The 21,128-nt window shown below is 40.0% G+C and overlaps 1 long non-coding RNA gene and 23 other non-coding genes across 24 annotated transcripts in view; 23 read left to right on the top strand and 1 right to left on the bottom strand.

The window, feature by feature from the left end:
* The window catches only part of LOC141139198 (uncharacterized), a 1,175,459-nt gene that overhangs the window by 399,351 nt on the left and 754,980 nt on the right, over nt 1-21,128 (bottom strand). The window lies entirely within an intron of this gene.
* TRNAL-UAA (transfer RNA leucine (anticodon UAA)) lies at nt 138-220 on the top strand. The gene has a single exon. It is a non-coding gene; the product is annotated as a tRNA-Leu (tRNA).
* Nucleotides 1,855-1,937, top strand: TRNAL-UAA (transfer RNA leucine (anticodon UAA)). Its single transcript has one exon. It is a non-coding gene; the product is annotated as a tRNA-Leu (tRNA).
* On the top strand, nt 2,738-2,820 carry TRNAL-UAA (transfer RNA leucine (anticodon UAA)). Its single transcript has one exon. It is a non-coding gene; the product is annotated as a tRNA-Leu (tRNA).
* On the top strand, nt 3,621-3,703 carry TRNAL-UAA (transfer RNA leucine (anticodon UAA)). The gene has a single exon. It is a non-coding gene; the product is annotated as a tRNA-Leu (tRNA).
* TRNAL-UAA (transfer RNA leucine (anticodon UAA)) lies at nt 4,505-4,587 on the top strand. The gene has a single exon. It is a non-coding gene; the product is annotated as a tRNA-Leu (tRNA).
* On the top strand, nt 5,389-5,471 carry TRNAL-UAA (transfer RNA leucine (anticodon UAA)). Its single transcript has one exon. It is a non-coding gene; the product is annotated as a tRNA-Leu (tRNA).
* TRNAL-UAA (transfer RNA leucine (anticodon UAA)) lies at nt 6,272-6,354 on the top strand. The gene has a single exon. It is a non-coding gene; the product is annotated as a tRNA-Leu (tRNA).
* On the top strand, nt 7,156-7,238 carry TRNAL-UAA (transfer RNA leucine (anticodon UAA)). Its single transcript has one exon. It is a non-coding gene; the product is annotated as a tRNA-Leu (tRNA).
* TRNAL-UAA (transfer RNA leucine (anticodon UAA)) lies at nt 8,039-8,121 on the top strand. The gene has a single exon. It is a non-coding gene; the product is annotated as a tRNA-Leu (tRNA).
* Nucleotides 8,923-9,005, top strand: TRNAL-UAA (transfer RNA leucine (anticodon UAA)). The gene has a single exon. It is a non-coding gene; the product is annotated as a tRNA-Leu (tRNA).
* TRNAL-UAA (transfer RNA leucine (anticodon UAA)) lies at nt 9,806-9,888 on the top strand. Its single transcript has one exon. It is a non-coding gene; the product is annotated as a tRNA-Leu (tRNA).
* TRNAL-UAA (transfer RNA leucine (anticodon UAA)) lies at nt 10,689-10,771 on the top strand. Its single transcript has one exon. It is a non-coding gene; the product is annotated as a tRNA-Leu (tRNA).
* On the top strand, nt 11,572-11,654 carry TRNAL-UAA (transfer RNA leucine (anticodon UAA)). Its single transcript has one exon. It is a non-coding gene; the product is annotated as a tRNA-Leu (tRNA).
* Nucleotides 12,456-12,538, top strand: TRNAL-UAA (transfer RNA leucine (anticodon UAA)). Its single transcript has one exon. It is a non-coding gene; the product is annotated as a tRNA-Leu (tRNA).
* On the top strand, nt 13,339-13,421 carry TRNAL-UAA (transfer RNA leucine (anticodon UAA)). The gene has a single exon. It is a non-coding gene; the product is annotated as a tRNA-Leu (tRNA).
* Nucleotides 14,222-14,304, top strand: TRNAL-UAA (transfer RNA leucine (anticodon UAA)). Its single transcript has one exon. It is a non-coding gene; the product is annotated as a tRNA-Leu (tRNA).
* TRNAL-UAA (transfer RNA leucine (anticodon UAA)) lies at nt 15,105-15,187 on the top strand. Its single transcript has one exon. It is a non-coding gene; the product is annotated as a tRNA-Leu (tRNA).
* TRNAL-UAA (transfer RNA leucine (anticodon UAA)) lies at nt 15,989-16,071 on the top strand. Its single transcript has one exon. It is a non-coding gene; the product is annotated as a tRNA-Leu (tRNA).
* Nucleotides 16,873-16,955, top strand: TRNAL-UAA (transfer RNA leucine (anticodon UAA)). Its single transcript has one exon. It is a non-coding gene; the product is annotated as a tRNA-Leu (tRNA).
* TRNAL-UAA (transfer RNA leucine (anticodon UAA)) lies at nt 18,047-18,129 on the top strand. Its single transcript has one exon. It is a non-coding gene; the product is annotated as a tRNA-Leu (tRNA).
* On the top strand, nt 18,931-19,013 carry TRNAL-UAA (transfer RNA leucine (anticodon UAA)). Its single transcript has one exon. It is a non-coding gene; the product is annotated as a tRNA-Leu (tRNA).
* On the top strand, nt 19,815-19,897 carry TRNAL-UAA (transfer RNA leucine (anticodon UAA)). Its single transcript has one exon. It is a non-coding gene; the product is annotated as a tRNA-Leu (tRNA).
* On the top strand, nt 20,697-20,779 carry TRNAL-UAA (transfer RNA leucine (anticodon UAA)). The gene has a single exon. It is a non-coding gene; the product is annotated as a tRNA-Leu (tRNA).

The following is a 21,128-nucleotide window of genomic DNA, read 5'->3' as shown; positions in this document are numbered from 1 at the left end:
AAAACACTCTTCAGAACAAATCCCGTTTGTAAATGTAGACTCACCCGAGACAGGTAACGGCCCACCTGAATTGGCTTTATCAACCCTGAAAATCAGTACTGCTTTCTCGGTTCTCGGATACCATTCTTACAACAAGTACCAGGATGGCCGAGTGGTTAAGGCGTTGGACTTAATATCCAATGGATGTATATCCACGTGGGTTCGAACCCCACTCCTGGTAAACATTTATAGTGTTTACAGCAATGGAAGGCACTCTTACAAGATGTTCAAAAAGGTTTGAAAAAAACACCACATAAGATTAAAATCTAGGCTGCTCTTGGCTACCAACAAATACACCTGGTCAAAGCAAGAAGTCACTATCATCTGCTTAAAGTAATATCAATATATTTGTATACATTTGAGCTTAGAAGGTCAGAAAACTATAGCAAGACCCTGTTACTTGGTATCACCAAGATGTCCTTCCATTGCTAAGAAGGGCTGCTTTGTACACATTAAAAAATAGAAAAAGTCTGCAGCCTAATGATGCCAGAAATTCAGTATGAAAGATACATAAGGGAATATAAAAATACAGTCCCTACTTATCACTCCTTTCTTGACAGTGGTAAATAGCTGACGGCAACCGTCATTAGCGCCCAAAGTCTATGTTGGAATTTTGTACGTCCATCGAGAAAGATAAACACTCCTTAGATCAAATCTCTGTGCTTAATGGTAGAATCATCATGGAAAGGATAAAAGTCAACCTGCACTAGTCCCCTCCAGTGTGAAAATCATTATCGTTTCCTCAGATGTCCATTGCCACATAGTGAGAAGCATGGTCGAGTGGTTAAGTCATCATTGGGGCCTAAAGTCTAACTTGGAGCTTTGTAATCCCATCAAGAAAAATAAAACACTCTTCAGAGCAAATCCCGTTTGTAAATGTAGACTCACCTGAGACAGGTAACGGCCCACCTGAATTGGCTTTATCAACTCTGAAAATCAATACTGCTTTCTCGGTTCTCGGATACTGTTCTTACAACAAGTACCAGGATGGCCGAGTGGTTAAGGCGTTGGACTTAAGATCCAATGGATGTATATCCACGTGGGCACTCTTACAAGATGTTCAAAAAGGTTTGAAAAAAACACCACATAAGATTAAAATCTAGGCTGCTCTTGGCTACCAACAAATACACCTGGTCAAAGCAAGAAGTCACTATCATCTGCTTAAAGTAATATCACCATATTTGTATACATTTGAGCTTAGAAGGTCAGAAAACTTTAGCAAGACCCTGTTACTTGGTATCACCAAGATGTCCTTCCATTGCTAAGAAGGGCTGCTTTGTACACATTAAAAAATAGCAAAAGTCTGCAGCCTAATGATGCCAGAAATTCAGCATGAAAGATACATAAAGGGAATATAAAAATACAGTCCCTACTTATCACTCCTTTCTTGGCAGTGGTAAATAGCTGACGGCAACCGTCATTAGCGCCCAAAGTCTATGTTGGAATTTTGAACGTCCATCGAGAAAGATAATTACTCCTTAGATCAAATCTCTGTGCTTAATGGTAGAATCATCATGGAAAGGATAAAAGTCAAACTGCACCAATCCCCTCCAGTGTGAAAATCATTATCGTTTCCTCAGATGTCCATTGCCACATAGTGAGAAGCATGGTCGAGTGGTTAAGTCATCATTGGGGCCTAAAGTCTAACTTGGAGCTTTGTAATCCCATCAAGAAAAATAAAACACTCTTCAGAGCAAATCCCGTTTGTAAATGTAGACTCACCTGAGACAGGTAACGGCCCACCTGAATTGGCTTTATCAACTCTGAAAATCAGTACTGCTTTCTCGGTTCTCGGATACTGTTCTTACAACAAGTACCAGGATGGCCGAGTGGTTAAGGCGTTGGACTTAAGATCCAATGGATGTATATCCACGTGGGTTCGAACCCCACTCCTGGTAAACATTTATAGTGTTTACAGCAATGGAAGGCACTCTTACAAGATGTTCAAAAAGGTTTGAAAAAAACACCACATAAGATTAAAATCTAGGCTGCTCTTGGCTACCAACAAATACACCTGGTCAAAGCAAGAAGTCACTATCATCTGCTTAAAGTAATATCACCATATTTGTATACATTTGAGCTTAGAAGGTCAGAAAACTATAGCAAGACCCTATTACTTGGTATCACCAAGATGTCCTTCCATTGCTAAGAAGGGCTGCTTTGTACACATTAAAAAATAGCAAAAGTCTGCAGCCTAATGATGCCAGAAATTCAGTATGAAAGATACATAAGGGAATATAAAAATACAGTCCCTACTTATCACTCCTTTCTTGACAGTGGTAAATAGCTGATGGAAACCCTCATTAGGGCCCAAAGTCTATGTTGGAATTTTGTACGTCCATCGAGAAAGATAATTACTCCTTAGATCAAATCTCTGTGCTTAATGGTAGAATCATCATGGAAAGGATAAAAGTCAACATGCACCAGTCCTCTCCAGTGTGAAAATCATTATTGTTTCCTCAGATGTCCATTGCCACATAGTGAGAAGCATGGTCGAGTGGTTAAGTCATCATTGGGGCCTAAAGTCTAACTTGGAGCTTTGTAATCCCATCAAGAAAAATAAAACACTCTTCAGAGCAAATCCCGTTTGTAAATGTAGACTCACCTGAGACAGGTAACGGCCCACCTGAATTGGCTTTATCAACCCTGAAAATCAGTACTGCTTTCTCGGTTCTCGGATACCATTCTCACAACAAGTACCAGGATGGCCGAGTGGTTAAGGCGTTGGACTTAAGATCCAATGGATGTATATCCACGTGGGTTCGAACCCCACTCCTGGTAAACATTTATAGTGTTTACAGCAATGGAAGGCACTCTTACAAGATGTTCAAAAAGGTTTGAAAAAAACACCACATAAGATTAAAATCTAGGCTGCTCTTGGCTACCAACAAATACACCTGGTCAAAGCAAGAAGTCACTATCATCTGCTTAAAGTAATATCACCATATTTGTATACATTTGAGCTTAGAAGGTCAGAAAACTATAGCAAGACCCTGTTACTTGGTATCACCAAGATGTCCTTCCATTGCTAAGAAGGGCTGCTTTGTACACATTAAAAAATAGCAAAAGTCTGCAGCCTAATGATGCCAGAAATTCAGTATGAAAGATACATAAGGGAATATAAAAATACAGTCCCTACTTATCACTCCTTTCTTGACAGTGGTAAATAGCTGACGGCAACCGTCATTAGGGCCCAAAGTCTATGTTGGAATTTTGTACGTCCATCGAGAAAGATAATTACTCCTTAGATCAAATCTCTGTGCTTAATGGTAGAATCATCATGGAAAGGATAAAAGTCAACATGCACCAGTCCTCTCCAGTGTGAAAATCATTATCGTTTCCTCAGATGTCCATTGCCACATAGTGAGAAGCATGGTCGAGTGGTTAAGTCATCATTGGGGCCTAAAGTCTAAATTGGAGCTTTGTAATCCCATCAAGAAAAATAAAACAATCTTCACAGCAAATCCCGTTTGTAAATGTAGACTCACCTGAGACAGGTAACGGCCCACCTGAATTGGCTTTATCAACTCTGAAAATCAGTACTGCTTTCTCGGTTCTCGGATACTGTTCTTACAACAAGTACCAGGATGGCCGAGTGGTTAAGGCGTTGGACTTAAGATCCAATGGATGTATATCCACGTGGGCTCAAACCCCACTCCTGGTAAACATTTATAGTGTTTACAGCAATGGAAGGCACTCTTACAAGATGTTCAAAAAGGTTTGAAAAAAACACCACATAAGATTAAAATCTAGGCTGCTCTTGGCTACCAACAAATACACCTGGTCAAAGCAAGAAGTCACTATCATCTGCTTAAAGTAATATCACCATATTTGTATACATTTGAGCTTAGAAGGTCAGAAAACTTTAGCAAGACCCTGTTACTTGGTATCACCAAGATGTCCTTCCATTGCTAAGAAGGGCTGCTTTGTACACATTAAAAAATAGCAAAAGTCTGCAGCCTAATGATGCCAGAAATTCAGCATGAAAGATACATAAAGGGAATATAAAAATACAGTCCCTACTTATCACTCCTTTCTTGGCAGTGGTAAATAGCTGACGGCAACCGTCATTAGCGCCCAAAGTCTATGTTGGAATTTTGTACGTCCATCGAGAAAGATAAACACTCCTTAGATCAAATCTCTGTGCTTAATGGTAGAATCATCATGGAAAGGATAAAAGTCAACCTGCACCAATCCCCTCCAGTGTGAAAATCATTATCGTTTCCTCAGATGTCCATTGCCACATAGTGAGAAGCATGGTCGAGTGGTTAAGTCATCATTGGGGCCTAAAGTCTAACTTGGAGCTTTGTAATCCCATCAAGAAAAATAAAACAATCTTCACAGCAAATCCCGTTTGTAAATGTAGACTCACCTGAGACAGGTAACGGCCCACCTGAATTGGCTTTATCAACTCTGAAAATCAGTACTGCTTTCTCGGTTCTCGGATACTGTTCTTACAACAAGTACCAGGATGGCCGAGTGGTTAAGGCGTTGTACTTAAGATCCAATGGATGTATATCCACGTGGGTTCGAACCCCACTCCTGGTAAACATGTATAGTCTTTACAGCAATGGAAGGCACTCTTACAAGATGTTCAATAAGGTTTGAAAAAAACACCACATAAGATTAAAATCTAGGCTGCTCTTGGCTACCAACAAATACACCTGGTCAAAGCAAGAAGTCACTATCATCTGCTTAAAGTAATATCACCATATTTGTATACATTTGAGCTTAGAAGGTCAGAAAACTTTAGCAAGACCCTGTTACTTAGTATCACCAAGATGTCCTTCCATTGCTAAGAAGGGCTGCTTTGTACACATTAAAAAATAGCAAAAGTCTGCAGCCTAATGATGCCAGAAATTCAGTATGAAAGATACATAAAGGGAATATAAAAATACAGTCCCTACTTATCACTCCTTTCTTGGCAGTGGTAAATAGCTGACGGCAATCGTCATTAGCGCCCAAAGTCTATGTTGGAATTTTGTACGTCCATCGAGAAAGATAATTACTCCTTAGATCAAATCTCTGTGCTTAATGGTAGAATCATCATGGAAAGGATAAAAGTCAAACTGCACCAATCCCCTCCAGTGTGAAAATCATTATCATTTCCTCAGATGTCCATTGCCACATAGTGAGAAGCATGGTCGAGTGGTTAAGTCATCATTGGGGCCTAAAGTCTAACTTGGAGCTTTGTAATCCCATCAAGAAAAATAAAACACTCTTCAGAGCAAATCCCGTTTGTAAATGTAGACTCACCTGAGACAGGTAACGGCCCACCTGAATTGGCTTTATCAACTCTGAAAATCAGTACTGCTTTCTCGGTTCTCGGATACTGTTCTTACAACAAGTACCAGGATGGCCGAGTGGTTAAGGCGTTGGACTTAAGATCCAATGGATGTATATCCACGTGGGTTCGAACCCCACTCCTGGTAAACATTTATAGTGTTTACAGCAATGGAAGGCACTCTTACAAGATGTTCAAAAAGGTTTGAAAAAAACACCACATAAGATTAAAATCTAGGCTGCTCTTGGCTACCAACAAATACACCTGGTCAAAGCAAGAAGTCACTATCATCTGCTTAAAGTAATATCACCATATTTGTATACATTTGAGCTTAGAAGGTCAGAAAACTTTAGCAAGACCCTGTTACTTGGTATCACCAAGATGTCCTTCCATTGCTAAGAAGGGCTGCTTTGTACACATTAAAAAATAGCAAAAGTCTGCAGCCTAATGATGCCAGAAATTCAGTATGAAAGATACATAAGGGAATATAAAAATACAGTCCCTACTTATCACTCCTTTCTTGACAGTGGTAAATAGCTGATGGAAACCCTCATTAGGGCCCAAAGTCTATGTTGGAATTTTGTACGTCCATCGAGAAAGATAAACACTCCTTAGATCAAATCTCTGTGCTTAATGGTAGAATCATCATGGAAAGGATAAAAGTCAACCTGCACCAATCCCCTCCAGTGTGAAAATCATTATCGTTTCCTCAGATGTCCATTGCCACATAGTGAGAAGCATGGTCGAGTGGTTAAGTCATCATTGGGGCCTAAAGTCTAACTTGGAGCTTTGTAATCCCATCAAGAAAAATAAAACACTCTTCAGAGCAAATCCCGTTTGTAAATGTAGACTCACCTGAGACAGGTAACGGCCCACCTGAATTGGCTTTATCAACTCTGAAAATCAGTACTGCTTTCTCGGTTCTCGGATACTGTTCTTACAACAAGTACCAGGATGGCCGAGTGGTTAAGGCGTTGTACTTAAGATCCAATGGATGTATATCCACGTGGGTTCGAACCCCACTCCTGGTAAACATGTATAGTCTTTACAGCAATGGAAGGCACTCTTACAAGATGTTCAATAAGGTTTGAAAAAAACACCACATAAGATTAAAATCTAGGCTGCTCTTGGCTACCAACAAATACACCTGGTCAAAGCAAGAAGTCACTATCATCTGCTTAAAGTAATATCACCATATTTGTATACATTTGAGCTTAGAAGGTCAGAAAACTTTAGCAAGACCCTGTTACTTTGTATCACCAAGATGTCCTTCCATTGCTAAGAAGGGCTGCTTTGTACACATTAAAAAATAGCAAAAGTCTGCAGCCTAATGATGCCAGAAATTCAGTATGAAAGATACATAAAGGGAATATAAAAATACAGTCCCTACTTATCACTCCTTTCTTGGCAGTGGTAAATAGCTGACGGCAATCGTCATTAGCGCCCAAAGTCTATGTTGGAATTTTGTACGTCCATCGAGAAAGATAATTACTCCTTAGATCAAATCTCTGTGCTTAATGGTAGAATCATCATGGAAAGGATAAAAGTCAAACTGCACCAATCCCCTCCAGTGTGAAAATCATTATCATTTCCTCAGATGTCCATTGCCACATAGTGAGAAGCATGGTCGAGTGGTTAAGTCATCATTGGGGCCTAAAGTCTAACTTGGAGCTTTGTAATCCCATCAAGAAAAATAAAACACTCTTCAGAGCAAATCCCGTTTGTAAATGTAGACTCACCTGAGACAGGTAACGGCCCACCTGAATTGGCTTTATCAACTCTGAAAATCAGTACTGCTTTCTCGGTTCTCGGATACTGTTCTTACAACAAGTACCAGGATGGCCGAGTGGTTAAGGCGTTGGACTTAAGATCCAATGGATGTATATCCACGTGGGTTCGAACCCCACTCCTGGTAAACATTTATAGTGTTTACAGCAATGGAAGGCACTCTTACAAGATGTTCAAAAAGGTTTGAAAAAAACACCACATAAGATTAAAATCTAGGCTGCTCTTGGCTACCAACAAATACACCTGGTCAAAGCAAGAAGTCACTATCATCTGCTTAAAGTAATATCACCATATTTGTATACATTTGAGCTTAGAAGGTCAGAAAACTTTAGCAAGACCCTGTTACTTGGTATCACCAAGATGTCCTTCCATTGCTAAGAAGGGCTGCTTTGTACACATTAAAAAATAGCAAAAGTCTGCAGCCTAATGATGCCAGAAATTCAGTATGAAAGATACATAAGGGAATATAAAAATACAGTCCCTACTTATCACTCCTTTCTTGACAGTGGTAAATAGCTGACGGCAGCCGTCATTAGCGCCCAAAGTCTATGTTGGAATTTTGTACGTCCATCGAGAAAGATAATTACTCCTTAGATCAAATCTCTGTGCTTAATGGTAGAATCATCATGGAAAGGATAAAAGTCAACATGCACCAGTCCTCTCCACTGTGAAAATCATTATCGTTTCCTCAGATGTCCATTGCCACATAGTGAGAAGCATGGTCGAGTGGTTAAGTCATCATTGGGGCCTAAAGTCTAACTTGGAGCTTTGTAATCCCATCAAGAAAAATAAAACACTCTTCAGAGCAAATCCCGTTTGTAAATGTACACTCACCTGAGACAGGTAACGGCCCACCTGAATTGGCTTTATCAACTCTGAAAATCAGTACTGCTTTCTCGGTTCTCGGATACTGTTCTTACAACAAGTACCAGGATGGCCGAGTGGTTAAGGCATTGTACTTAAGATCCAATGGATGTATATCCACGTGGGTTCGAACCCCACTCCTGGTAAACATGTATAGTCTTTACAGCAATGGAAGGCACTCTTACAAGATGTTCAATAAGGTTTGAAAAAAACACCACATAAGATTAAAATCTAGGCTGCTCTTGGCTACCAACAAATACACCTGGTCAAAGCAAGAAGTCACTATCATCTGCTTAAAGTAATATCACCTTATTTGTATACATTTGAGCTTAGAAGGTCAGAAAACTTTAGCAAGACCCTGTTACTTAGTATCACCAAGATGTCCTTCCATTGCTAAGAAGGGCTGCTTTGTACACATTAAAAAATAGCAAAAGTCTGCAGCCTATTGATGCCAGAAATTCAGTATGAAAGATACATAAAGGGAATATAAAAATACAGTCCCTACTTATCACTCCTTTCTTGGCAGTGGTAAATAGCTGACGGCAATCGTCATTAGCGCCCAAAGTCTATGTTGGAATTTTGTACGTCCATCGAGAAAGATAATTACTCCTTAGATCAAATCTCTGTGCTTAATGGTAGAATCATCATGGAAAGGATAAAAGTCAAACTGCACCAATCCCCTCCAGTGTGAAAATCATTATCATTTCCTCAGATGTCCATTGCCACATAGTGAGAAGCATGGTCGAGTGGTTAAGTCATCATTGGGGCCTAAAGTCTAACTTGGAGCTTTGTAATCCCATCAAGAAAAATAAAACACTCTTCAGAGCAAATCCCGTTTGTAAATGTAGACTCACCTGAGACAGGTAACGGCCCACCTGAATTGGCTTTATCAACTCTGAAAATCAGTACTGCTTTCTCGGTTCTCGGATACTGTTCTTACAACAAGTACCAGGATGGCCGAGTGGTTAAGGCGTTGGACTTAAGATCCAATGGATGTATATCCACGTGGGTTCGAACCCCACTCCTGGTAAACATTTATAGTGTTTACAGCAATGGAAGGCACTCTTACAAGATGTTCAAAAAGGTTTGAAAAAAACACCACATAAGATTAAAATCTAGGCTGCTCTTGGCTACCAACAAATACACCTGGTCAAAGCAAGAAGTCACTATCATCTGCTTAAAGTAATATCACCATATTTGTATACATTTGAGCTTAGAAGGTCAGAAAACTTTAGCAAGACCCTGTTACTTGGTATCACCAAGATGTCCTTCCATTGCTAAGAAGGGCTGCTTTGTACACATTAAAAAATAGCAAAAGTCTGCAGCCTAATGATGCCAGAAATTCAGTATGAAAGATACATAAGGGAATATAAAAATACAGTCCCTACTTATCACTCCTTTCTTGACAGTGGTAAATAGCTGACGGCAGCCGTCATTAGCGCCCAAAGTCTATGTTGGAATTTTGTACGTCCATCGAGAAAGATAATTACTCCTTAGATCAAATCTCTGTGCTTAATGGTAGAATCATCATGGAAAGGATAAAAGTCAACATGCACCAGTCCTCTCCAGTGTGAAAATCATTATCGTTTCCTCAGATGTCCATTGCCACATAGTGAGAAGCATGGTCGAGTGGTTAAGTCATCATTGGGGCCTAAAGTCTAACTTGGAGCTTTGTAATCCCATCAAGAAAAATAAAACACTCTTCAGAGCAAATCCCGTTTGTAAATGTAGACTCACCTGAGACAGGTAACGGCCCACCTGAATTGGCTTTATCAACCCTGAAAATCAGTACTGCTTTCTCGGTTCTCGGATACCATTCTCACAACAAGTACCAGGATGGCCGAGTGGTTAAGGCGTTGGACTTAAGATCCAATGGATGTATATCCACGTGGGTTCGAACCCCACTCCTGGTAAACATTTATAGTGTTTACAGCAATGGAAGGCACTCTTACAAGATGTTCAAAAAGGTTTGAAAAAAACACCACATAAGATTAAAATCTAGGCTGCTCTTGGCTACCAACAAATACACCTGGTCAAAGCAAGAAGTCACTATCATCTGCTTAAAGTAATATCACCATATTTGTATACATTTGAGCTTAGAAGGTCAGAAAACTATAGCAAGACCCTGTTACTTGGTATCACCAAGATGTCCTTCCATTGCTAAGAAGGGCTGCTTTGTACACATTAAAAAATAGCAAAAGTCTGCAGCCTAATGATGCCAGAAATTCAGTATGAAAGATACATAAGGGAATATAAAAATACAGTCCCTACTTATCACTCCTTTCTTGACAGTGGTAAATAGCTGACGGCAACCGTCATTAGGGCCCAAAGTCTATGTTGGAATTTTGTACGTCCATCGAGAAAGATAAACACTCCTTAGATCAAATCTCTGTGCTTAATGGTAGAATCATCATGGAAAGGATAAAAGTCAACCTGCACTAGTCCCCTCCAGTGTGAAAATCATTATCGTTTCCTCAGATGTCCATTGCCACATAGTGAGAAGCATGGTCGAGTGGTTAAGTCATCATTGGGGCCTAAAGTCTAACTTGGAGCTTTGTAATCCCATCAAGAAAAATAAAACACTCTTCAGAGCAAATCCCGTTTGTAAATGTAGACTCACCTGAGACAGGTAACGGCCCACCTGAATTGGCTTTATCAACTCTGAAAATCAATACTGCTTTCTCGGTTCTCGGATACGGTTTTTACAACAACTACCAGGATGGCCGAGTGGTTAAGGCGTTGGACTTAAGATCCAATGGATGTATATCCACGTGGGTTCGAACCCCACTCCTGGTAAACATTTATAGTGTTTACAGCAATGGAAGGCACTCTTACAAGATGTTCAAAAAGGTTTGAAAAAAACACCACATAAGATTAAAATCTAGGCTGCTCTTGGCTACCAACAAATACACCTGGTCAAAGCAAGAAGTCACTATCATCTGCTTAAAGTAATATCACCATATTTGTATACATTTGAGCTTAGAAGGTCAGAAAACTATAGCAAGACCCTGTTACTTGGTATCACCAAGATGTCCTTCCATTGCTAAGAAGGGCTGCTTTGTACACATTAAAAAATAGCAAAAGTCTGCAGCCTAATGATGCCAGAAATTCAGTATGAAAGATACATAAGGGAATATAAAAATACAGTCCCTACTTATCACTCCTTTCTTGACAGTGGTAAATAGCTGACGGCAACCGTCATTAGCGCCCAAAGTCTATGTTGGAATTTTGTACGTCCATCGAGAAAGATAATTACTCCTTAGATCAAATCTCTGTGCTTAATGGTAGAATCATCATGGAAAGGATAAAAGTCAACATGCACCAGTCCTCTCCAGTGTGAAAATCATTATCGTTTCCTCAGATGTCCATTGCCACATAGTGAGAAGCATGGTCGAGTGGTTAAGTCATCATTGGGGCCTAAAGTCTAACTTGGAACTTTGTAATCCCATCAAGAAAAATAAAACACTCTTCAGAGCAAATCCCGTTTGTAAATGTAGACTCACCCGAGACAGGTAACGGCCCACCTGAATTGGCTTTATCAACCCTGAAAATCAGTACTGCTTTCTCGGTTCTCGGATACCATTCTTACAACAAGTACCAGGATGGCCGAGTGGTTAAGGCGTTGGACTTAAGATCCAATGGATGTATATCCACGTGGGTTCGAACCCCACTCCTGGTAAACATTTATAGTGTTTACAGCAATGGAAGGCACTCTTACAAGATGTTCAAAAAGGTTTGAAAAAAACACCACATAAGATTAAAATCTAGGCTGCTCTTGGCTACCAACAAATACACCTGGTCAAAGCAAGAAGTCACTATCATCTGCTTAAAGTAATATCACCTTATTTGTATACATTTGAGCTTAGAAGGTCAGAAAACTTTAGCAAGACCCTGTTACTTAGTATCACCAAGATGTCCTTCCATTGCTAAGAAGGGCTGCTTTGTACACATTAAAAAATAGCAAAAGTCTGCAGCCTATTGATGCCAGAAATTCAGTATGAAAGATACATAAAGGGAATATAAAAATACAGTCCCTACTTATCACTCCTTTCTTGGCAGTGGTAAATAGCTGACGGCAATCGTCATTAGCGCCCAAAGTCTATGTTGGAATTTTGTACGTCCATCGAGAAAGATAATTACTCCTTAGATCAAATCTCTGTGCTTAATGGTAGAATCATCATGGAAAGGATAAAAGTCAAACTGCACCAATCCCCTCCAGTGTGAAAATCATTATCATTTCCTCAGATGTCCATTGCCACATAGTGAGAAGCATGGTCGAGTGGTTAAGTCATCATTGGGGCCTAAAGTCTAACTTGGAGCTTTGTAATCCCATCAAGAAAAATAAAACACTCTTCAGAGCAAATCCCGTTTGTAAATGTAGACTCACCTGAGACAGGTAACGGCCCACCTGAATTGGCTTTATCAACTCTGAAAATCAGTACTGCTTTCTCGGTTCTCGGATACTGTTCTTACAACAAGTACCAGGATGGCCGAGTGGTTAAGGCGTTGGACTTAAGATCCAATGGATGTATATCCACGTGGGTTCGAACCCCACTCCTGGTAAACATTTATAGTGTTTACAGCAATGGAAGGCACTCTTACAAGATGTTCAAAAAGGTTTGAAAAAAACACCACATAAGATTAAAATCTAGGCTGCTCTTGGCTACCAACAAATACACCTGGTCAAAGCAAGAAGTCACTATCATCTGCTTAAAGTAATATCACCATATTTGTATACATTTGAGCTTAGAAGGTCAGAAAACTTTAGCAAGACCCTGTTACTTGGTATCACCAAGATGTCCTTCCATTGCTAAGAAGGGCTGCTTTGTACACATTAAAAAATAGCAAAAGTCTGCAGCCTAATGATGCCAGAAATTCAGTATGAAAGATACATAAGGGAATATAAAAATACAGTCCCTACTTATCACTCCTTTCTTGACAGTGGTAAATAGCTGACGGCAGCCGTCATTAGCGCCCAAAGTCTATGTTGGAATTTTGTACGTCCATCGAGAAAGATAATTACTCCTTAGATCAAATCTCTGTGCTTAATGGTAGAATCATCATGGAAAGGATAAAAGTCAACATGCACCAGTCCTCTCCAGTGTGAAAATCATTATCGTTTCCTCAGATGTCCATTGCCACATAGTGAGAAGCATGGTCGAGTGGTTAAGTCATCATTGGGGCCTAAAGTCTAACTTGGAGCTTTGTAATCCCATCAAGAAAAATAAAACACTCTTCAGAGCAAATCCCGTTTGTAAATGTAGACTCACCTGAGACAGGTAACGGCCCACCTGAATTGGCTTTATCAACCCTGAAAATCAGTACTGCTTTCTCGGTTCTCGGATACCATTCTCACAACAAGTACCAGGATGGCCGAGTGGTTAAGGCGTTGGACTTAAGATCCAATGGATGTATATCCACGTGGGTTCGAACCCCACTCCTGGTAAACATTTATAGTGTTTACAGCAATGGAAGGCACTCTTACAAGATGTTCAAAAAGGTTTGAAAAAAACACCACATAAGATTAAAATCTAGGCTGCTCTTGGCTACCAACAAATACACCTGGTCAAAGCAAGAAGTCACTATCATCTGCTTAAAGTAATATCACCATATTTGTATACATTTGAGCTTAGAAGGTCAGAAAACTATAGCAAGACCCTGTTACTTGGTATCACCAAGATGTCCTTCCATTGCTAAGAAGGGCTGCTTTGTACACATTAAAAAATAGCAAAAGTCTGCAGCCTAATGATGCCAGAAATTCAGTATGAAAGATACATAAGGGAATATAAAAATACAGTCCCTACTTATCACTCCTTTCTTGACAGTGGTAAATAGCTGACGGCAACCGTCATTAGGGCCCAAAGTCTATGTTGGAATTTTGTACGTCCATCGAGAAAGATAAACACTCCTTAGATCAAATCTCTGTGCTTAATGGTAGAATCATCATGGAAAGGATAAAAGTCAACCTGCACTAGTCCCCTCCAGTGTGAAAATCATTATCGTTTCCTCAGATGTCCATTGCCACATAGTGAGAAGCATGGTCGAGTGGTTAAGTCATCATTGGGGCCTAAAGTCTAACTTGGAGCTTTGTAATCCCATCAAGAAAAATAAAACACTCTTCAGAGCAAATCCCGTTTGTAAATGTAGACTCACCTGAGACAGGTAACGGCCCACCTGAATTGGCTTTATCAACTCTGAAAATCAATACTGCTTTCTCGGTTCTCGGATACGGTTTTTACAACAACTACCAGGATGGCCGAGTGGTTAAGGCGTTGGACTTAAGATCCAATGGATGTATATCCACGTGGGTTCGAACCCCACTCCTGGTAAACATTTATAGTGTTTACAGCAATGGAAGGCACTCTTACAAGATGTTCAAAAAGGTTTGAAAAAAACACCACATAAGATTAAAATCTAGGCTGCTCTTGGCTACCAACAAATACACCTGGTCAAAGCAAGAAGTCACTATCATCTGCTTAAAGTAATATCACCATATTTGTATACATTTGAGCTTAGAAGGTCAGAAAACTATAGCAAGACCCTGTTACTTGGTATCACCAAGATGTCCTTCCATTGCTAAGAAGGGCTGCTTTGTACACATTAAAAAATAGCAAAAGTCTGCAGCCTAATGATGCCAGAAATTCAGTATGAAAGATACATAAGGGAATATAAAAATACAGTCCCTACTTATCACTCCTTTCTTGACAGTGGTAAATAGCTGACGGCAACCGTCATTAGCGCCCAAAGTCTATGTTGGAATTTTGTACGTCCATCGAGAAAGATAATTACTCCTTAGATCAAATCTCTGTGCTTAATGGTAGAATCATCATGGAAAGGATAAAAGTCAACATGCACCAGTCCTCTCCAGTGTGAAAATCATTATCGTTTCCTCAGATGTCCATTGCCACATAGTGAGAAGCATGGTCGAGTGGTTAAGTCATCATTGGGGCCTAAAGTCTAACTTGGAACTTTGTAATCCCATCAAGAAAAATAAAACACTCTTCAGAGCAAATCCCGTTTGTAAATGTAGACTCACCCGAGACAGGTAACGGCCCACCTGAATTGGCTTTATCAACCCTGAAAATCAGTACTGCTTTCTCGGTTCTCGGATACCATTCTTACAACAAGTACCAGGATGGCCGAGTGGTTAAGGCGCTGGACTTAAGATCCAATGGATGTATATCCACGTGGGTTCGAACCCCACTCCTGGTAAACATTTATAGTGTTTACAGCAATGGAAGGCACTCTTACAAGATGTTCAAAAAGGTTTGAAAAAAACACCACATAAGATTAAAATCTAGGCTGCTCTTGGCTACCAACAAATACACCTGGTCAAAGCAAGAAGTCACTATCATCTGCTTAAAGTAATATCATCATATTTGTATACATTTGAGCTTAGAAGGTCAGAAAACTATAGCAAGACCCTGTTACTTGGTATCACCAAGATGTCCTTCCATTGCCTAGAAGGGCTGCTTTGTACACATTAAAAAATAGCAAAAGTCTGCAGTCTAATGATGCCAGAAATTCAGTATGAAAGATACATAAAGGGAATATAAAAATACAGTCCCTACTTATCACTCCTTTCTTGGCAGTGGTAAATAGCTGACGGCAACCGTCATTAGGGCCCAAAGTCTATGTTGGAATTTTGTACGTCCATCGAGAAAGATAAACACTCCTTAGATCAAATCTCTGTGCTTAATGGTAGAATCATCATGGAAAGGATAAAATTCAACCTGCACTAGTCCCCTCCAGTGTGAAAATCATTATCGTTTCCTCAGATGTCCATTGCCACATAGTGAGAAGCATGGTCGAGTGGTTAAGTCATCATTGGGGCCTAAAGTCTAACTTGGAGCTTTGTAATCCCATCAAGAAAAATAAAACACTCTTCAGAGCAAATCCCGTTTGTAAATGTAGACTCACCTGAGACAGGTAACGGCCCACCTGAATTGGCTTTATCAACTCTGAAAATCAATACTGCTTTCTCGGTTCTCGGATACTGTTCTTACAACAAGTACCAGGATGGCCGAGTGGTTAAGGCGTTGGACTTAAGATCCAATGGATGTATATCCACGTGGGCTCAAACCCCACTCCTGGTAAACATTTATAGTGTTTACAGCAATGGAAGGCACTCTTACAAGATGTTCAAAAAGGTTTGAAAAAAACACCACATAAGATTAAAATCTAGGCTGCTCTTGGCTACCAACAAATACACCTGGTCAAAGCAAGAAGTCACTATCATCTGCTTAAAGTAATATCACCATATTTGTATACATTTGAGCTTAGAAGGTCAGAAAACTTTAGCAAGACCCTGTTACTTGGTATCACCAAGATGTCCTTCCATTGCTAAGAAGGGCTGCTTTGTACACATTAAAAAATAGCAAAAGTCTGCAGCCTAATGATGCCAGAAATTCAGCATGAAAGATACATGAAGGGAATATAAAAATACAGTCCCTACTTATCACTCCTTTCTTGGCAGTGGTAAATAGCTGACGGCAACCGTCATTAGCGCCCAAAGTCTATGTTGGAATTTTGTACGTCCATCGAGAAAGATAATTACTCCTTAGATCAAATCTCTGTGCTTAATGGTAGAATCATCATGGAAAGGATAAAAGTCAACCTGCACCAATCCCCTCCAGTGTGAAAATCATTATCGTTTCCTCAGATGTCCACTGCCACATAGTGAGAAGCATGGTCGAGTGGTTAAGTCATCATTGGGGCCTAAAGTCTAACTTGGAGCTTTGTAATCCCATCAAGAAAAATAAAACACTCTTCAGAGCAAATCCCGTTTGTAAATGTAGACTCACCTGAGACAGGTAACGGCCCACCTGAATTGGCTTTATCAACTCTGAAAATCAGTACTGCTTTCTCGGTTCTCGGATACTGTTCTTACAACAAGTACCAGGATGGCTGAATGGTTAAGGCGTTGGACTTAAGATCCAATGGATGTATATCCACGTGGGTTCGAACCCCACTCCTGGTAAACATTTATAGTGTTTACAGCAATGGAAGGCACTCTTACAAGATGTTCAATAAGGTTTGAAAAAAACACCACATAAGATTAAAATCTAGGCTGCTCTTGGCTACCAACAAATACACCTGGTCAAAGCAAGAAGTCACTATCATCTGCTTAAAGTAATATCACCATATTTGTATACATTTGAGCTTAGAAGGTCAGAAAACTTTAGCAAGACCCTGTTACTTGGTATCACCAAGATGTCGTTCCATTGCTAAGAAGGGCTGCTTTGTACACATTAAAAAATAGCAAAAGTCTGCAGCCTAATGATGCCAGAAATTCAGTATGAAAGATACATAAAGGGAATATAAAAATACAGTCCCTACTTATCACTCCTTTCTTGGCAGTGGTAAATAGCTGACGGCAACCGTCATTAGCGCCCAAAGTCTATGTTGGAATTTTGTACGTCCATCGAGAAAGATAATTACTCCTTAGATCAAATCTCTGTGCTTAATGGTAGAATCATCACTATGGTAGAATCATCACCAAGATGTCCTTCCATTGCTAAGAAGGGCTGCTTTGTACACATTAAAAAATAGCAAAAGTCTGCAGCCTAATGATGCCAGAAATTCAGCATGAAAGATACATAAAGGGAATATAAAAATACAGTCCCTACTTATCACTCCTTTCTTGGCAGTGGTAAATAGCTGACGGCAACCGTCATTAGCGCCCAAAGTCTATGTTGGAATTTTGTACGTCCATCGAGAAAGATAATTACTCCTTAGATCAAATCTCTGTGCTTAATGGTAGAATCATCATGGAAAGGATAAAAGTCAAACTGCACCAATCCCCTCCAGTGTGAAAATCATTATCGTTTCCTCAGATGTCCATTGCCACATAGTGAGAAGCATGGTCGAGTGGTTAAGTCATCATTGGGGCCTAAAGTCTAACTTGGAGCTTTGTAATCCCATCAAGAAAAATAAAACACTCTTCAGAGCAAATCCCGTTTGTAAATGTAGACTCACCTGAGACAGGTAACGGCCCACCTGAATTGGCTTTATCAACCATGAAAATCAGTACTGCTTTCTCGGTTCTCGGATACCATTCTTACAACAAGTACCAGGATGGCCGCGTGGTTAAGGCGTTGGACTTAAGATCCAATGGATGTATATCCATGTGGGTTCGAACCCCACTCCTGGTTAACATTTATAGTGTTTACAGCAATGGAAGGCACTCTTACAAGATGTTCAAAATGGTTTGAAAAAAACACCATATAAGATTAAAATCTAGGCTGCTCTTGGCTACCAACAAATACACCTGGTCAAAGCAAGAAGTCACTATCATCTGCTTAAAGTAATATCACCATATTTGTATACATATGAGCTTAGAAGGTCAGAAAACTATAGCAAGACCCTGTTACTTGGTATCACCAAGATGTCCTTCCATTGCTAAGAAGGGCTGCTTTGTACACATTAAAAAATAGCAAAAGTCTGCAGCCTAATGATGCCAGAAATTCAGTATGAAAGATACATAAAGGGAATATAAAAATACAGTCCCTACTTATCACTCCTTTCTTGGCAGTGGTAAATAGCTGACGGCAACCGTCATTAGCGCCCAAAGTCTATGTTGGAATTTTGTACGTCCATCGAGAAAGATAATTACTCCTTAGATCAAATCTCTGTGCTTAATGGTAGAATCATCATGGAAAGGATAAAAGTCAAACTGCACCAATCCCCTCCAGTGTGAAAATCATTATCGTTTCCTCAGATGTCCATTGCCACATAGTGAGAAGCATGGTCGAGTGGTTAAGTCATCATTGGGGCCTAAAGTCTAACTTGGAGCTTTGTAATCCCATCAAGAAAAATAAAACACTCTTCAGAGCAAATCCCGTTTGTAAATGTAGACTCACCTGAGACAGGTAACGGCCCACCTGAATTGGCTTTATCAACTCTGAAAATCAGTACTGCTTTCTCGGTTCTCGGATACTGTTCTTGCAACAAGTACCAGGATGGCCGAGTGGGTAAGGCGTTGGACTTAAGATCCAATGGATGTATATCCACGTGGGTTCGAACCCCACTCCTGGTAAACATGTATAGTCTTTACAGCAATGGAAGGCACTCTTACAAGATGTTCAATAAGGTTTGAAAAAAACACCACATAAGATTAAAATCTAGGCTGCTCTTGGCTACCAACAAATACACCTGGTCAAAGCAAGAAGTCACTATCATCTGCTTAAAGTAATATCACCATATTTGTATACATTTGAGCTTAGAAGGTCAGAAAACTATAGCAAGACCCTGTTACTTGGTATCACCAAGATGTCCTTCCATTGCTAAGAAGGGCTGCTTTGTACACATTAAAAAATAGCAAAAGTCTGCAGCCTAATGATGCCAGAAATTCAGTATGAAAGATACATAAAGGGAATTTAAAAATACAGTCCCTACTTACCACTCCTTTCTTGACAGTGGTAAATAGCTGACGGCAACCGTCATTAGGGCCCAAAGTCTATGTTGGAATTTTGTACGTCCATCGAGAAAGATAAACACTCCTTAGATCAAATCTCTGTGCTTAATGGTAGAATCATCATGGAAAGGATAAAAGTCAACCTGCACTAGTCCCCTCCAGTGTGAAAATCATTATCGTTTCCTCAGATGTCCATTGCCACATAGTGAGAAGCATGGTCGAGTGGTTAAGTCATCATTGGGGCCTAAAGTCTAACTTGGAGCTTTGTAATCCCATCAAGAAAAATAAAACACTCTTCAGAGCAAATCCCGTTTGTAAATGTAGACTCACCTGAGACAGGTAACGGCCCACCTGAATTGGCTTTATCAACTCTGAAAATCAATACTGCTTTCTCGGTTCTCGGATACGGTTCTTACAACAACTACCAGGATGGCCGAGTGGTTAAGGCGTTGGACTTAAGATCCAATGGATGTATATCCACGTGGGTTCGAACCCCACTCCTGGTAAACATTTATAGTGTTTACAGCAATGGAAGGCACTCTTACAAGATGTTCAAAAAGGTTTGAAAAAAACACCACATAAGATTAAAATCTAGGCTGCTCTTGGCTACCAACAAATACACCTGGCCAAAGCAAGAAGTCACTATCATCTGCTTAAAGTAATATCACCATATTTGTATACATTTGAGCTTAGAAGGTCAGAAAACTATAGCAAGACCCTGTTACTTGGTATCACCAAGATGTCCTTCCATTGCTAAGAAGGGCTGCTTTGTACACATTAAAAAATAGCAAAAGTCTGCAGCCTAATGATGCCAGAAATTCAGTATGAAAGATACATAAAGGGAATATAAAAATACAGTCCCTACTTATCACTCCTTTCTTGGCAGTGGTAAATAGCTGACGGCAACCGTCATTAGCGCCCAAAGTCTATGTTGGAATTTTGTACGTCCATCGAGAAAGATAAACACTCCTTAGATCAAATCTCTGTGCTTAATGGTAGAATCATCATGGAAAGGATAAAAGTCAACCTGCACTAGTCCCCTCCAGTGTGAAAATCATTATCGTTTCCTCAGATGTCCATTGCCTCATAGTGAGAAGCATGGTCGAGTGGTTAAGTCATCATTGGGGCCTAAAGTCTAACTTGGAGCTTTGTAATCCCATCAAGAAAAATAACACTCTTCAGAGCAAATCCCGTTTGTAAATGTAGACTCACCTGAGACAGGTAACGGCCCACCTGAATTGGCTTTATCAACTCTGAAAATCAATACTGCTTTCTCGGTTCTCGGATACGGTTTTTACAACAACTACCAGGATGGCCGAGTGGTTAAGGCGTTGGACTTAAGATCCAATGGATGTATATCCACGTGGGTTCGAACCCCACTCCTGGTAAACATTTATAGTGTTTACAGCAATGGAAGGCACTCTTACAAGATGTTCAAAAAGGTTTGAAAAAAACACCACATAAGATTAAAATCTAGGCTGCTCTTGGCTACCAACAAATACACCTGGTCAAAGCAAGAAGTCACTATCATCTGCTTAAAGTAATATCACCATATTTGTATACATTTGAGCTTAGAAGGTCAGAAAACTATAGCAAGACCCTGTTACTTGGTATCACCAAGATGTCCTTCCATTGCTAAGAAGGGCTGCTTTGTACACATTAAAAAATAGCAAAAGTCTGCAGCCTAATGATGCCAGAAATTCAGCATGAAAGATACATAAAGGGAATATAAAAATA

Source organism: Aquarana catesbeiana, linkage group LG04 (assembly GCF_042186555.1).
Source record: "Aquarana catesbeiana isolate 2022-GZ linkage group LG04, ASM4218655v1, whole genome shotgun sequence".
NCBI classification, from domain to species: Eukaryota; Metazoa; Chordata; class Amphibia; order Anura; family Ranidae; genus Aquarana; species Aquarana catesbeiana.
Note: the sequence above shows the minus strand (reverse complement) of the source record. Positions and strands in the feature narration are given on the sequence as shown.